The 14,242-nt window shown below is 47.3% G+C and overlaps 1 long non-coding RNA gene across 7 annotated transcripts in view; it reads left to right on the top strand.

The window, feature by feature from the left end:
* The window catches only part of LOC137845918 (uncharacterized), a 29,663-nt gene that overhangs the window by 1,435 nt on the left and 13,986 nt on the right, over window positions 1-14,242 (top strand). For 2 of the 7 annotated variants that reach the window (XR_011090319.1, XR_011090330.1), the window contains exons 1-2: window positions 165-7,268; window positions 7,530-10,509. The exons of 1 other annotated variant lie outside the window; for it this stretch is intronic. This is a non-coding gene — a long non-coding RNA (uncharacterized lncRNA). Of the gene's footprint in view, window positions 1-164; window positions 7,269-7,529; window positions 10,510-13,079; window positions 14,211-14,242 lie in introns of those variants that run through there. 4 more of the 7 variants (XR_011090320.1, XR_011090322.1, XR_011090321.1 and 1 more) reach the window with 4 other exon arrangements.

Raw genomic sequence — 14,242 nt, forward strand, 5'->3', positions numbered from 1 at the left:
CCGCACCGCCCCGCGCCCCGCCCCGGCTCCGCGGACACCGGCGGCCCCCGCGCACCGCCCCGGCTCGGCAAGGCACGGCTCGGCTTGGCACGGCTTGGCTTGGCACGGCTCGGCAAGGCACGGCTCGGCCCCTCCGGGTCGCGCCGGGCAGCGGCTGCTCCGTGGGAAACTCGGGGTGCGCCGCTGAGCGCGGAGCCGCCCGCGCCCAAGGGGGTCGGGGGCTCCCCGAGGCTTCCCTGGCTTTGGGATCGCGGGTTTGGGGAGTTTTCCCGCGGAGGGGTGAGGCTGGTTTTAAAAGGAGTGGGGCTCGCTTGGTGTCTGCCCCGGGTGGGGGCTCCCCTCCTGCCCGCAGGTTGGTGACTGGTGTTTTAGGGGCAGGGAGGAATGAAGAAAATCCCAGCCGGCAGGGTGGTGAATTGTTCCCCTGCCTCAGTGTGAGTCCCAAATTACAGTTCCTCGCAGTCTAATTCTGCACCATGGTGGAAAAAAATGTATGCGTTTCCTATTGCTGCTCTCCCTGAAGGGGACAATGCTCCTTGTGAAATCCAACCCACAGCTCTTGCTGTCCTTTCTGACTCCCAATCCACCCGGAGCTCAGCTTTTGCTCCACGCTGCAAAGATCTTCCCTGTCCTGAGCCGGCTACTTTGTGTCCTGCAGCTGTGCTGTGCTGAGCTCTCCCCATCCCATTTTGAAATGTATGGCTTTCCATATCTTCCTAGTTCCACCTGAAGATAAGCCCTCAGAGATTATATCTTGGCCATAGCAATATCCTTCACCTGGGAGGTTATTTTCACTCTTGTAATACCACACCTAGCTTTCTGTGAGTGTTCAGCAGGTCTGCAATTCAACGAGGGTTTCATGGATCCATCACGTAAGCTTTCTTCGCAGGGTTCTTGAAATCAATAGGTAGGTGCTAGTTTGCATTTGGGGGAAAAGGTAGTGACTGTTAACACTGGAGATCTGCCTGGAGAACACCATGCTAAGAGAGCCTTTTAGATCAGTGTTACAGGTTGGACACATCCAAGAGTCTCCAGTGGAGATGGAAAAATTGCTGCTTTTGCTGGTAGGAGCCTACCAAGCAGCTCGTGACTAAGTGCAAACCCACTAGATCCCTGCTAGATAGCATGTGCAGTGCTGTAGGACAAGGAGAGCACAACGTGGTGTAAAGTGCTCCTTGGGGAGTGAACTGAGCACGGCCAAGGCTTTTCTGACCACCTGCACAACGTACTGCGAAGATCTAGCTTTATGGTGGCCAAGTTATCATCTTGGGGAGCAAAGCTGGGACAAACTGCAGCCTGCCTGTGGGCACTGTAGGCAGCTCGGACCTGCTGAACCCCATCCCACGTTATCATAAGCTGCGGGTACCTGGGAGTGCAGGGGTTCCCACGGGATAGGGAGGAAGGGAACCCAGTGACCTCCTCCATGCCTTCCCAGCATAACTGGCTGCAATGTGCTTGCTGCAGGAGAAGCTCTTATCTCCCCTCTCTGTGACAGCCATGTGTATGTGTACCGTGTGTTTGGGGGAGGACAAGTCGATGCCAGCGTGCGGAACAGTCTGCCACAGCACTTAGCTATAGACCTACTTCTGCCCTGCTTCCAACAGGGACCAGCATGGAGCGAGATGGAAGTGCTGTGAGTAAAGTCTAAGGTGGCAGAGGGCATTTGGGGACCCCTCCATCCCCAGTCCCCAGCTGGTTTCCCGTGAAGAGGCCCCGCTGCCCTGTGGCTGGTTCCTACCCCTGAGCTCCCACACTCCAAGCCCACCTGAACACTTTTCCAATCATTCCCCCTAACCCAGCAGTTTGTGGGGGATTTATGGCACCACTTGCTCATTTTCCTTGGGGTGCCCAAGGGCACAACCAGCTGGATCATCTGCTCCGGCATCAGAGCTGTGCATGCACTGAGCTGTGTGTGACCCCAAACTGTGCCTGTGGTGCCTGTACATGAAAAAGTGCAAGGAGCCCCAACAGCTGGGAAAGGGGGGCTGATGGACTTGCTGTAATTCACAGAAAACTGAGCTGGGGCAGGAGAACAACTCCAGCTTCTAGGAACGGTCAGGAAAAGTGGTCTGCCAGGAGAGCCCGGCAGCCCCAGGGCCCCCTGCACTGCGAGCCCCCGGCACTCGGTGCGGTGGGGGTTTCCGGCAGCCCCCGGGCAGCAGGCATCAGCTGCCTCTCTTCTGGTTCACTGCGAGCCCGGTCCTTGTAAAATTCAGCCCATGTGCTGGTTGGAGAAATCGCAGCGAGGTTTATGAGTCCTCCCCCAGCCCTGGCCAATAGCGAGTAGCGTGAATGCTTTTACACATGCAACTTCTTAATTCCCATCGCAGCTCCGGCTCCCTGCCCTACTGTTTTAATGCCTGCACAGATCTTATAATAAAACCCGGGAAACAGATAGGAAAATGTATTTTTTTTCCCCCGTTTATGTCTGAGTTACTAGCTTGAAATAGCTTCATTGCACAAAACCTAGAAGAAGTACTGGTGGATTTTAGCTCAATGATGAGTATCCTTTAAAGAACAAAGGAAGCTGAACAATGCAGTCCAGAATCCTTTGGATATAATTCTCATTAGTAACAATTAATGCTAGCTGTTCAGGGAAGTATAGTTCTCGGTTTCAGGGCTTAAATGACTTAACCAGACTTTTTACGAGGACGCTGTATCTAGCAACTCCAACTGAAAAACAATGCAAGTTTCTGGAGGCAAAGCTTTGGCTGCTGGTTGTTGTTGATCAGCAACTATTCAGGAGCTTTTATAAAACGCAGATGTGATCTTAGCTCTTTCTCTAGGAAACAAAAACAATGAGGTTTCAGCCTGGCTTTAGCAGCAAGTAATGAGAATTACCATCCTATCGGCACAAGTTCGAAGCCTCCAGCAAGGCTTGTAAAGCACACAAAAACACCTTAAAAAGGCAACTAAGGTATATTCATGATTCCTGGATTGATGGTGCAGTTTTATAGCTCCATTAGTCATCTCAGACCAGTAAAGAACGGGGTTTTGAAAAGCAGCAGCTTATACTTAAATGCTTTTGTTCCCCTGTACATACACGCAACAGGTAATGATTTCATACAAGATCTTAAAGGAAAAGTAGATCAGACAGCTGAGGTTTCTTCCTGTTAAAAACAGCAGAAATCTCAGCTAAAGAAAGTGCTTAATGTCCCCTTTAGCCAAACGAAGTTTGTCAGCAGTCTTTTAAAGGAAAGAGATCACCCCTTTTCTCATTTTGCACTGAATTGCTGAGTATCCTGGGAAAAAAAAATACAGCCTCCCTAGATTTCGGGAGATGAAAGATGGAAATGAGAAAGAATTGTTGACTGAAGAGGACGAGCATTTGGGTTTTGTGTTTTTTTTCTGAGATTTGTGGGCTGCCGTTCCTTTTTCTTTTTTTAGCAAGCTGATGTTTTGGACAAGGGAAGATGTTAAAAATAGCATTCTCTTGGATCTTGTAAATTCGTGTGTGTTTACACAATGCAGATTAGATTAGTGAGTTTCTAGAGGTTAGTGACCTGTAGTGCCTAAAAAGTTAGCTTTCTTAGAAGGAAACTGGGAAGTGTTTTTATAATAGACGGGCTTCTCTATTAGACAAAAAATGCATGTTGCTACACCGTTTCTATTTTCTGTATGAGCTGTGCTTCACGATGTGCAATTATCTGCTACAATGCATACTCTGCATGTGTTTTTGGTTAGAATTTCTTAAAACATGGTCTTAAAGTCTGCATATTTTCAGGCTAGTCCTTTAATAGCTCATATAAAGTAACATGCATCCATTGTGCTTGTGGGATATCTATTTATAATGTATATTTACAACTATTTAGCTTAGAGGTTTTAGTAGCACGTGTCAAGACCAATATTTCTTTTCCCTTTACCTCACTAAATATGATTAACTAATACATATAAAGAGAAACTTCCAATCTCTCTTCTTAACTCTAAGAAATGTCTGTATAGTGTTTTGTAGGTGAACTAGAAATGAAATGAGATTTTTTTTCTTACCACTTTTTTTTTTTTTTTTTTTTTTTTTTTTTAAGTATGGAAACAAATGGTCTAAACTGAGCTGGAAAATGCTTTCTATCTGGAAAAAAAAAAAAAAAGTTCAGCATCTACTAATTCCATATTCTCAGCTTGTTTTTATCTTCCTGTATGCCATGGTCTAGTTCTCAAGGACAGCCAGCGAGATGAGCGATACCTTATATTGCCCGGGTAATTTCCTTGCTCAGTGGCCAAGTGTTTTCTCGTATGGGAGCATTCACGATCTTTTCCCTTTGATCGTGTTTGTTGCACAATGAGACTGATTACAGCTGGGATAACAGCCTGGGGTTTGTTGGGAAGTGCCATATAATGGGCTTTCTTAGGAGTTTCTATGCAAACACTTTTCCTCTGCCTCCCACTGTTGCATATAAACTACTTCGCAAACAATGAAATACTTAAGTGACTTGTTCTGGTTTATTTAAATAATTTTTATGTCTGTGAAGGATTTGGTTTGGATAAGTCCTGCCTTGGAGCCCTGAAGTTTTCTTTCAAATGGTGTCTGACTTACAGCTCTGTAGTACTGGCAGTGTAATACACGTGTGCTTTTGCTGAAACTTTTCACTGCAAGACCCAGAAAGCAATGCATAACCTCCAAAAACCTCAGCTGGCCCCATTTTTCCAGCACTGGTACAGCACTTGTGCTTGCTGGATCTGTAAGGAGAGCACGAGGAGAGGGAGAAAATGTGCCTACCACTTGTGCTGTGGAGAGAATTAGGAAAATACTTGATGGCTGGGCCACTGATCCCTTCTGCTTCCTATAAACGCGCTGTGGCTACAGCTGTGATAAAAGGGAAATTCCTAGGTATCCTTGACGCTGTTCCATTGCTCTCAGTAACGCTGGAAAAGTCAGTCAACTGCTGGGCTTGATTGCGCCCAGGGCACACGAGGAATGCCAGCAGCTGCTATGCATTATCCTCTGGCTGCTCCCAGTGACTGCAGGGCTGTGCTTGCACCCGGCCAGGCACGGGGGCTTCCCGGGGGCTGTTCCCACCACGGCCATCCTGGTTTGTCCCCGTTCCCCTCGGAGCTGGCGTGGAGCCCGGGGGATGGTCTACGAGCGTGAATGAAAGAGGCAGTGGCCATGCAGGATGGCTTGACATCCCCGCCTGGTCCCCTTTGGGTTGGTTTGGCAGAGCATCACCCTCTGGGGTCTGGGAGCTGTCAGGGGAGGGAAAGAGGTGCTCTGTTTGCAAAGGTAATCCTTCTGATCCTCTGGAAAGGTAATCCTTCTAGTCCTCCAGCGTCATTTATGTGGAGGCGCCGTCTCGTGAGCCTGCAGTCTTTCAGGCTCTGTCCCTGTGCTTGAGTTCAGCTAGCAGGGCTCGCCATGAATCAAGCCAGAGACAGCTTATTTTTTCCCAGGTCTGTTTACTGATGCTATCACTTTCTTCTAGCAACAGTATCTCAGTTTCTGCTCCAGACTGTCTCTGCTGCAGCACTTGCATGACCCTGAAGCCGGTGAGCACCATCTCTCAGCTCCCCAGGCAAAGGTCAATATCTGCATGGTGGCCTCTGGATTCTTCAGATACCAGCCCTCGTCATGTGGGGAGGCATTAACCTTTGGCCCTAAGTAAGCGTCCTCATATCTCACCTCATTTAGTCTGGCTGGCTATTTGATCCTGCCCGATATAACGATCTTCCCTTTGGTATCCTGCAAATCCAAGCCCTGTCTTGAGGATTTCCAGTATGCCACCCACCTGATGCTGGTGGAAAATACTTCGTGCATTGCACCCAGCTCTGAATAAGCCTTCGTAGAAGGAGCTGCAGGAGAAGATGTGGCTGTGCCTCACAGACCCTCCTGCTGACAGAGGCCAAGGGCTGGGGGAGCGGTGGTAGCTTCTTCCCTGTCAGGTCTCTTCTTTATCAAAAAGAGCAATAGCCACAGCGGGAAGAAGTTCATGCCTATATCAAGTGGCTAAAGTTGTTTTTTTTTTTTTTTTTTTTGGGGGGGGGGGAGGTTGTGGTTTTGTTATTGTTTTGTTTGTTTTGCTTTGCTTTGCTCCTGATTCATTGCAGGTGACTCACTGAGAGGACCTTGTCTCCACTTGAGTCATTTATTTCAAATCATGCTCTTGGGACAAGCATGAGATCTTACCATCAGATAAGAAGCATCATCAGATCTTAACATGAGGTTTTCCTTGCCTCCAACTTGAGGTTTTCCTTGCCTCCTCTTCATACAGAGCTGGGTTAGGGGCTCCCCTTATCTCTGTGCTGCACTACTCTTCCAGCCGTCTCCTTGGTTTACCTTGCAGGTAACCTAACACATTTCTCTTGGGTCCACCTTAGGGCTGCACGTTAGGTCTTTTCAGTTCAGCTCTGATGAGCTCTCATTTTACTTCCTTGTGATGAACAAACAGATGTTTTCTGTGTTACCTGCTTTAAGAGTCTCGCTGGCATGTTGCTTCTTTCCTTGCCTCCAGCAATAAGCAGACACGTCTGACTAATTGCAGCAGAGCCACACAGGCACCTTTGTTGCAACTGGGGCAGCGTGCTAAAATGAACAAAATTTTTCCATGGCATAACACCTGGCAAAAGGTGTCGAGATAAAATAGCAGGATATAAGCACTTGCAGGCTTTTTTCCCCATCTTGTGCTGTTCCAAAGGGTGAAAGCAATGCAGGCTTGGAGATGAGGCTGCCAAAGTGTCCAGTCCCCATTGATCACAGCACTTACAGCCTCAGGTCCCTACGGTGGTGGCTCTCCCTCTGAAGTACATCTCACCTGGGCCAGCGCCAACCTCAGGAGGAGGAAGCTGTTGGTTTGGAAAGAGACCCCTGCAGGTAAGGCCTGACAGCCTGCTGGTTTCTTTGCTTGCAGGTATTTCCTGTGAACGCCTTAGGAATAGGCAGCATTGTAGGCTTTGCTGGTGCCTCCTGTGAGTAGGAAGAAATGGGGAATTTAGAAGAGTAGGCTTCCAGGCAGCCCACTGATGCATTTCAGTCTAACTGTGTGCTTTTTAAAGTGTGCCAGAGTGCTGTGAAGGACTGGAGAGACTAGGTTTTGTGTGGGCTAGCTTTTTCCTGCAGCTGGCATGCCAGAATAACTTTTGTGTGCTGAAGTGGCCCATCTGGGCAGCTGGGGAAGAGTGTCCCTGTATGTACGTATGAGTTTTATCTGGGCTGGCTGGACTTACAGCTGTGTTCACTTTCTCGTTCTGTGTTTATCACCAAGGTGCCACTCACTGACCACAAGGGTTTGTCCTCTCAGCTGAGAACAACCATTCCTTTTGTCTGCTTTGCAGTGCAGGTAAAAACCAAACCAAACCAAACCCAAACCCACTTTTTTTTTTCATTTTCTGCTTTTCTTTTCCTGTGTTGCAGTTCAATTTTTAATGTTCACATGTACATTGGAAAATTGGGAAATCTCTAGGTGCATTGTGTAACACGCTTATCATATTCTGCCAAGCACTGCCAGCCTATCGCCAGTCTTCCAGGCTAGCTTGCTCATTTGAACCTCATTGTCAGGTTTATTCAAGCTTAGGCTTGAGTTATCTGCCTTTTATTAAAGGTCTGTCCTTTCGCTCTACCACATTCCCATGCCTTGTGCCATCTCGTGTGGGGAAGCAGCACGCCGCCCTGGGCTCGAAAGCCTCCTCTCTCCAAGGACTTGTGCAGCATCTCTGCAAATCGAGTGGTAGCAGTCCAATTTCAGGTTAGGAAATGGAGGCAGGCAAGCAATTCCTCGTTTGCGTAAGAGTGGAAAAGCGGGGGGAGGAAAAGCTGGGGATGGAACCCAGAGGAGCTCATGGCCTGCCTGTCATAACAAGAAAGGGGAGCTTGCAGCAACTTCTTTTTTCTGAGAAGATCTATTAAATCTTCTGTAATTACTTTAGTAAACATTAATAGGTGGGGAAATAATGGACAAAATGTTCTTTTCTAGATCCCACAAGTTACTTAGTGTCTGTCATAGCCACAATGGATTAACAGTGGCCCTAGGGTAGGACCGTATCATTAACGTTTTATTAAGCGTTTTAAAACCAATTAAAGAAACATTGCCAAATTAAGCTTTTTGAAATTTTGCAAAGTAATTTTTTTCTGTTGTTGGCAAAGCACCTTTGAAGTGTTTGATCCTGAAACTTTTAATCATTTTGAAAAAAAGTAGCTATGTAAGCTCTTCTGATGCTGGCCCCGTACGCTGACAGCAATTCAAGTTGTGCGCATGCTCTTGTGGGAAGGCAACAAAAAATGTTCTAAAATGGAAAGTTATTTTTTCTAGTGTGTTTAATGTATAGGTGTATTTTAAATCTTACTTGTATTCTCATTAAGTGACATTTTAGATAGGAAGTTTTGAGTTCTCCTTCCACTTTGATGATGTGTCTTTCAGATAGTCCTTCCTGAAAACTACCAAGTCTCCAAACTGAGAGGTGAGACAATACCTTTGTCAGTGTAATAAAAATCATTGAATAGTCTGTATGTCTGATTTCACTGACGTGGCATGAAAAGACAAGGTAACATTTCACATATATTGTTCTGCTTATTGTAGACATGGGTGTAAAATGTTTTTTTTTTTTTTTTTTTGGCCCCTGTGGGGCTCATTGTTTAAGGCAGAAAGGAGACAAGTGATGTAGATGCTGTTATAGTTGGCTTTCATAGGTAACTGTCTACTTGCAACAATATGATAAATATGTACAGAAACTACAGGAAAACATTGATGCTGGGGCATAGGATTTGCTTTGACTTGTACGCAGCTCAGAGAAAGGCAGACTGGGACTAAAAGGCTGGCGGCTGTCAGAGCCTTGGGCTCACCCCCTCTTCCCATGTCACAAACTTGTCCCTTGGGCTACAAACCTGGAAATAAAGCGAACACCCCTGAGGTTACAGTGTTTGCTCAGTGCAGAATGAATTATGGTAAGGAGTGGCTTTTAGGACTAGATGTCTTCATTGTGATGATTTCCTTCATGTTTTGATTTTGAAACAGGAATTGCTTTTGTTGGGATCAAGCAAAATGGACTGTGTGTGTGTGCTCTTTTTGCTGTCCCTTGTCTCTCTGGGAAGTGGCTGGTTTCATCCACCCTTAACCCCCTGCCTGTGCTTGTTCCTTGTCAGATCTATCCATGTCTCTACTTCTATACATTTTTTTAGTGGTTATTGAAGTTAAAACTGCAGGACCTTTTCTCTTTAATAAGGAGCCCATCAGGGCACCCCCCAGGCTGCTTTAGCATCCTTTGAAGGACAGAAGCAGCTCCTTGGCACCTGGAGCCCCATGGATGTGGTTCACCTACTGGTGGGGCTGATACGTGCCTGGGGGATGCCACAAGGCTGGACTGAGAGCCTTGGCGTGCCCAGCTGGCACCCAGCAGGACCATTTCTTTGACTCCCTTCAGTAAAAATCCTCGTCTCCATAGCACTTCATCTGGTGTGGCGAACACGCATGGTTTTTCTCTCCTCTTTTCCCCGAGGAGGGTGGGGGGAGCCTGGTGTGGGCAGTGCAGTGTTTCTGCTTTGCTCCGGTTATTTCAGAAACAAACCTAAAAACATATGTTCGTTTCAGTTCGTTTATGTGACAGAAGCAAGGCTGAAGAGATAGGCCTGGAAAGGGGAGCTGAAACCTCCCTCAGAGCCGCGCTCTGCTCAGGGATCCTGTTACATGGAGTTTACTGCAGGCTGGTGTTTAAATTTCACTACAGCCTGCCCCACCATTGTATTTTTAAAGGTCCCTTTCTTTAATAAATCTCTTATTTTTGTCTCCTCCTTTCTTCACTTTCTCCTGGTTTTCCCTTCTGGATAATCTCCAGAACTGGAGATTTTTTTTTGGAAATACCCTCTGTTCTGCAGAAATCATCATATATACACTACAGAAACACATTTGTACAAATGCTCATAGTCCAATTTTTCATCTTATCTAAATTCTTGTTGCGTTGCATGCTGTTCCCTTGCTCCACAATTCTTACCTACACTTCCACGACTCTGAAGGCAGCCTGTGCCCCTGAAATAGGTATGTGTTAATAAGGCAACAAGGGGGATTGGCAGGAAATGGCAATGGAAGATTTTCTCATGAAAAAGCCAGAATTCGCACGTCTGGTTTTCATTCTTCATCAAAGCAAAAAGAAAGTTTTATGGATGCTGGTAGGAAAAAAACTGGGGAGATTCCAGCAGATAATGCCCTGACTGGTGGGGACAGAGGTGAGGGGACAACCAATTTTGAGTCTCAGCTCGGGCTGCCCCTGGATGCAGAGCTGACCTCCACCTCTGTGAGTTTGCCTGCTCTGCCAGTCTTCAAAGAGCTGGAAAGGGGTTTTTGTTACTGTGGTTGAGCTATTGAAATGTGATTATGGTAGCCAGGGAAGCTCTAGGTTAGCCATCGTGGTGTGAAAAAGCTGATATTATTGATAGGAAGTACTCCCTCTTGCTCTTCTTCCTCGTGACGTTGGTGGGAATCCAGCTGTAAATTTCAGTGGGAGCAGGATCCAACGCCTAAACCACAATGAGTCCCTCTGGTAGCTGCAGACTGAAAACCATCTCCTCAGCCACTTCTGAAATGTCTGTATGTAAGTAAAAGTGATCAGAGTCCTGTTTATTTCCCAGCGAATGCATTTGCCATAGTGTACCAATAAACTTTCCCGGATTTTATTTCTTAAACATTTTAATTAAGAGGTCAGTTCTATTTGTGAACAAAGCTGTCTGAATGTAAAGTTAACAGAAAGCATCAGGGACTTTTACAGTTTTTCCCTGTGGCTGAGTGCTGCTGCAATTGCTTTTTAGAAAATTCTGTGCATATGATTCTTTTTTTATTAGAAAGTAAACAGAAAACACATGCCAAGTAGCCACTTCAAAAGGTCCTTGCTGCAATACCAGGGCTAGAGCTGCGCAGAAGTCTCCTTATGAAATGGGAAAGCAGGCAAGTTGTTTTCAGGTCTTTTGGTACAAAACCGCAGCTCCAGCCAGCTTAGTGAAAGGTTTATGAACCTTCTGGAGAGCCTCTGCTGCGTGTAATGAACCTACACTGATGTTTTGCTACTCCTCTGAAACTGTGTGAAACCCAAGAGTTTGAGGATTCAAACCAAGCAGAAAAGAAGGGAAGGAGCACTCCTAGGGTGGGAAATCCTGGGCAAACATCTGCAGAAATCATGGGTGGCACTAGCAGAAAGGCTCTATGGAGGGAGAGCCACCTCCCCAGCTTTTGACGAGGACATCTTACTTCTTCTGTGGCCAAAGTCAGCAAGTTGACATGATTTACCCAAACCAGAGGTGTGCCAGGAGCCCCCTGTGACATGGCACAAGGTGCCAGCTCTGTGCATGGGGCAGGCTGCGTGGGTTTGGCAGACGCTCCAGGGGGAATTCTCTCTTCTGGGTGTTGCTAGGGGCTTTGCCGTGGCCGTGCCGAGGTTAGCCTGGGCTAACATCCTGCTTTTTGGGCAGGATCTGTAGCTGGGGTATGGTCATTTAAGGTAGCGTGGATATCCCTGTGCCTGGAGTGTTTTGCATCTCTCTCCCCGTGCCTGCTCCGCTTCTTGCATAGCGTGGCTTGTGCAGGATATCACCTTACCAGAACAACGCTTCTGAGATGCTGCTGAAACTGGAGATGCCCTGACCTTCCAGTCACACGCTAGCTCTTTCTTGTGCCAAAACAAAAAGGTAAGAAAATAGAAACTAAAAGTATAGAGCAACCACTGGGTATGTGTTTGCTTTGCTGATCCTGAGCCTGTAAATAGTCTGGTTCACCAGCAGCATTTCTGTTTGGGGTTTCTGCCTCATTGCTGCTTGGTAACTGGCTTTGAAGATGCTTGGTGGTTTTCTTTGCTTTTTCAAGGGAGGGAGAGGGAAGATAAGAGTGGGTTGACTGCAGCTGTTGGAGGCCAGTGGGGCAGGAGGCACAGCTCGCTCTCCACGTGTGGAGGCAGTGTGGTGCCCAGGCAGGGCTGACAGTGAGCATGGGAGAGGAGCAAAGCACAAAAAATAGCATGCATTCATATGGCCAGGTCTTCCCTAGGCTGGCCTGCAGCACTCTGTTCCCAAAACACATCCTTAGGCAAGGCTGTTTGTCCAGGTGTCTGTGAGAAGAGCTGCACACTTTTATTTAGAGCTGTGCATTCGAACACGTTTCCAGTGAACTAGTGCAAGTGCCTGTCCTCTTATTTCATTAGGATACTAACTTAATTACTTTTTTCCCACAAAATAATTGGCTTGTGAGTTACTTTAGCTCAGAGCTAAACTAAGATTAATTAAGCTAAACTAAGATTAAGACAGATTAATACACCGTTTTCACACCTCCTCGCACACGTTTGTGATATGGTATTTGAACTCGTAGAAAACTCTGTGTGAACAAAGCTTGGGAAACCGTGGTTCCTTTTCAGAAGGGTGAAGAGGAACTGGTTTCCCTTGTACCACTGAGGCTTTTGTGGACTTCTTGCAAAGCGATCCCCAGGCAGTCTCAGCTGTGTCTCACAGTTCCCAGGCTCCTTCCCATGGTATCAGCATTGCAGTCTCCTCTAGCGGTTCCCAAGCTTTTTGCTCGCGACCTCTTGGAGAACAAATGCATGCTTCTCTGTTGAAAGAGGCAAGGATGAAGGCATGGAAATTTCTGACGCTTGCAGTTTAATTTCAGAGTTCAAATTTTAGAGGTGTATTTTGTGAAATAGGTAGGAGGCTGTTGAAGCCAAAAGGAAATCCCTGGACCATTAGCTTGTATGGGAGGGTGGCTTCTTGCATGCCGCAGCATACGAGGAGCCCTTGTGATAGTCCCACAGCTCTTCTGGAGCTGCCTGCTGGAGAGATGCTGCTTTTGTAACTGCCTTTTGGGTACAAGAGAGCTTATTTCTGTGAGAAGCAGAGCCCTTTTCGTGCCCACCGAGTCTTTAAACCAAGCAGCATGAACCCTAAGCGATGCAGCATGACTTCCAGGTTCCGTGATATGCATGGGTGATTTTGCCAGCATTGTTCACATGAAGTGGCCAGAGAAGCGGGGGAACTTCGCATGCAGCAGTTCCCCTCTGAATTGTCCCACGAGTGCCGTCCCACTGGACCACCCCGATGCAGAATACAGCAGCCGTTCATTAACGCAGAACAGAGATCCGGGGCTGGCCATAGGAAGCAAAAGCCCTAAAGCACACTGCAGTATCCTTGTTCTCCCTTCACAAAGCTGCTCTGTGTTAAACTATGGTATCGACCCACACTGGCGCACAAATGCCTTTCGTCAGGGGTTTGCACACTGTGTTATACGAGGCTTCAGTTAAAAAACAAACAGCCAGAACCTGATGTGGTGATTTGCTGCTTAATGGTATCGGAAGTGGGTTTTGATCAGGGAAGAAACGGGAGGACCATGCCCTACTGCAGTGCCGGAGGGAGCGGGGTGCTCGGGTGTCATAGCGGTCTCACGGTGGCTGCAGAGGCGATGGGGTATTCCAAAATCTTGCTCTGACGTGGCTCTCCCAGAATGCAGCCCGCAGATCCTTGTATGTTTAATAAGGTGCTAAAGCAGAACTCAAAATGTTCATTCACAGTCTCCTGTTCTGGATCATTTCATTGACCATCTGGTGTTGATTTTTTTTTTTTTTCTTTCTTAAAGATGCTTTGCATCCTGTGCATTACTTTCTGTTTACCCTTTGGGCCCCAGCCTGGCAGAGTGCCTGGGAATGTGCCTGATGTTCTGTCCCTTTCCAGCCCAGCAAAACACTGAAGACGGTGCGTGGTGATAAGCCGTCATCTTCCCGCTCCCACCTCATCCTACCACCTGCTAGGGGAGCCTTTGGGTGGAGGCTGGGAGAAGGATGGGAGAGTTTGTACAAACAGCATTTTTCTTCCCAGGGAGGATTTTAGTGCTTGTTTTTGTGCCTTGCTCAGATTTGCATTCTTGAATACTGATAGCAGCTGGGCATCGAAGTGGTAGGAGAGAGAATCGTTCAATGGGAAAAAAAAAAGTCCATTCATGGGTCCAAGCAGAGCTGCACTTTGACACTGAGAGCTGAAAGACTTTCCATCTGAACCTCCTTTTTTCCCCACATGTTAGTGCCACTGCTAAAATGCAGTCATGTTGCGCGCTGTGATGATTCAGTTCGTTTGCTTAGCTGGAGGAAAAAGGAAAACTCCCCGCTTTCTGTAGTGACTGGAGTGAAAGGGCACATTTAAACCTGAGGAAGAGCTGGCAGCTGCGGAGGAAATCTGCTGGAAGGCAAAACCCAGGGAACTGCAGTGAGGGGACACTGGGGGTTTTTAGTATGCCTGTGTATGCATGCATGGGAAAAAGAGAGTGGTAAGAAGGACCCGATGCCCACCACGTTCAGT

This window comes from Anas acuta, chromosome 1, assembly GCF_963932015.1.
Source record: "Anas acuta chromosome 1, bAnaAcu1.1, whole genome shotgun sequence".
Taxonomy (NCBI): domain Eukaryota; kingdom Metazoa; phylum Chordata; class Aves; order Anseriformes; family Anatidae; genus Anas; species Anas acuta.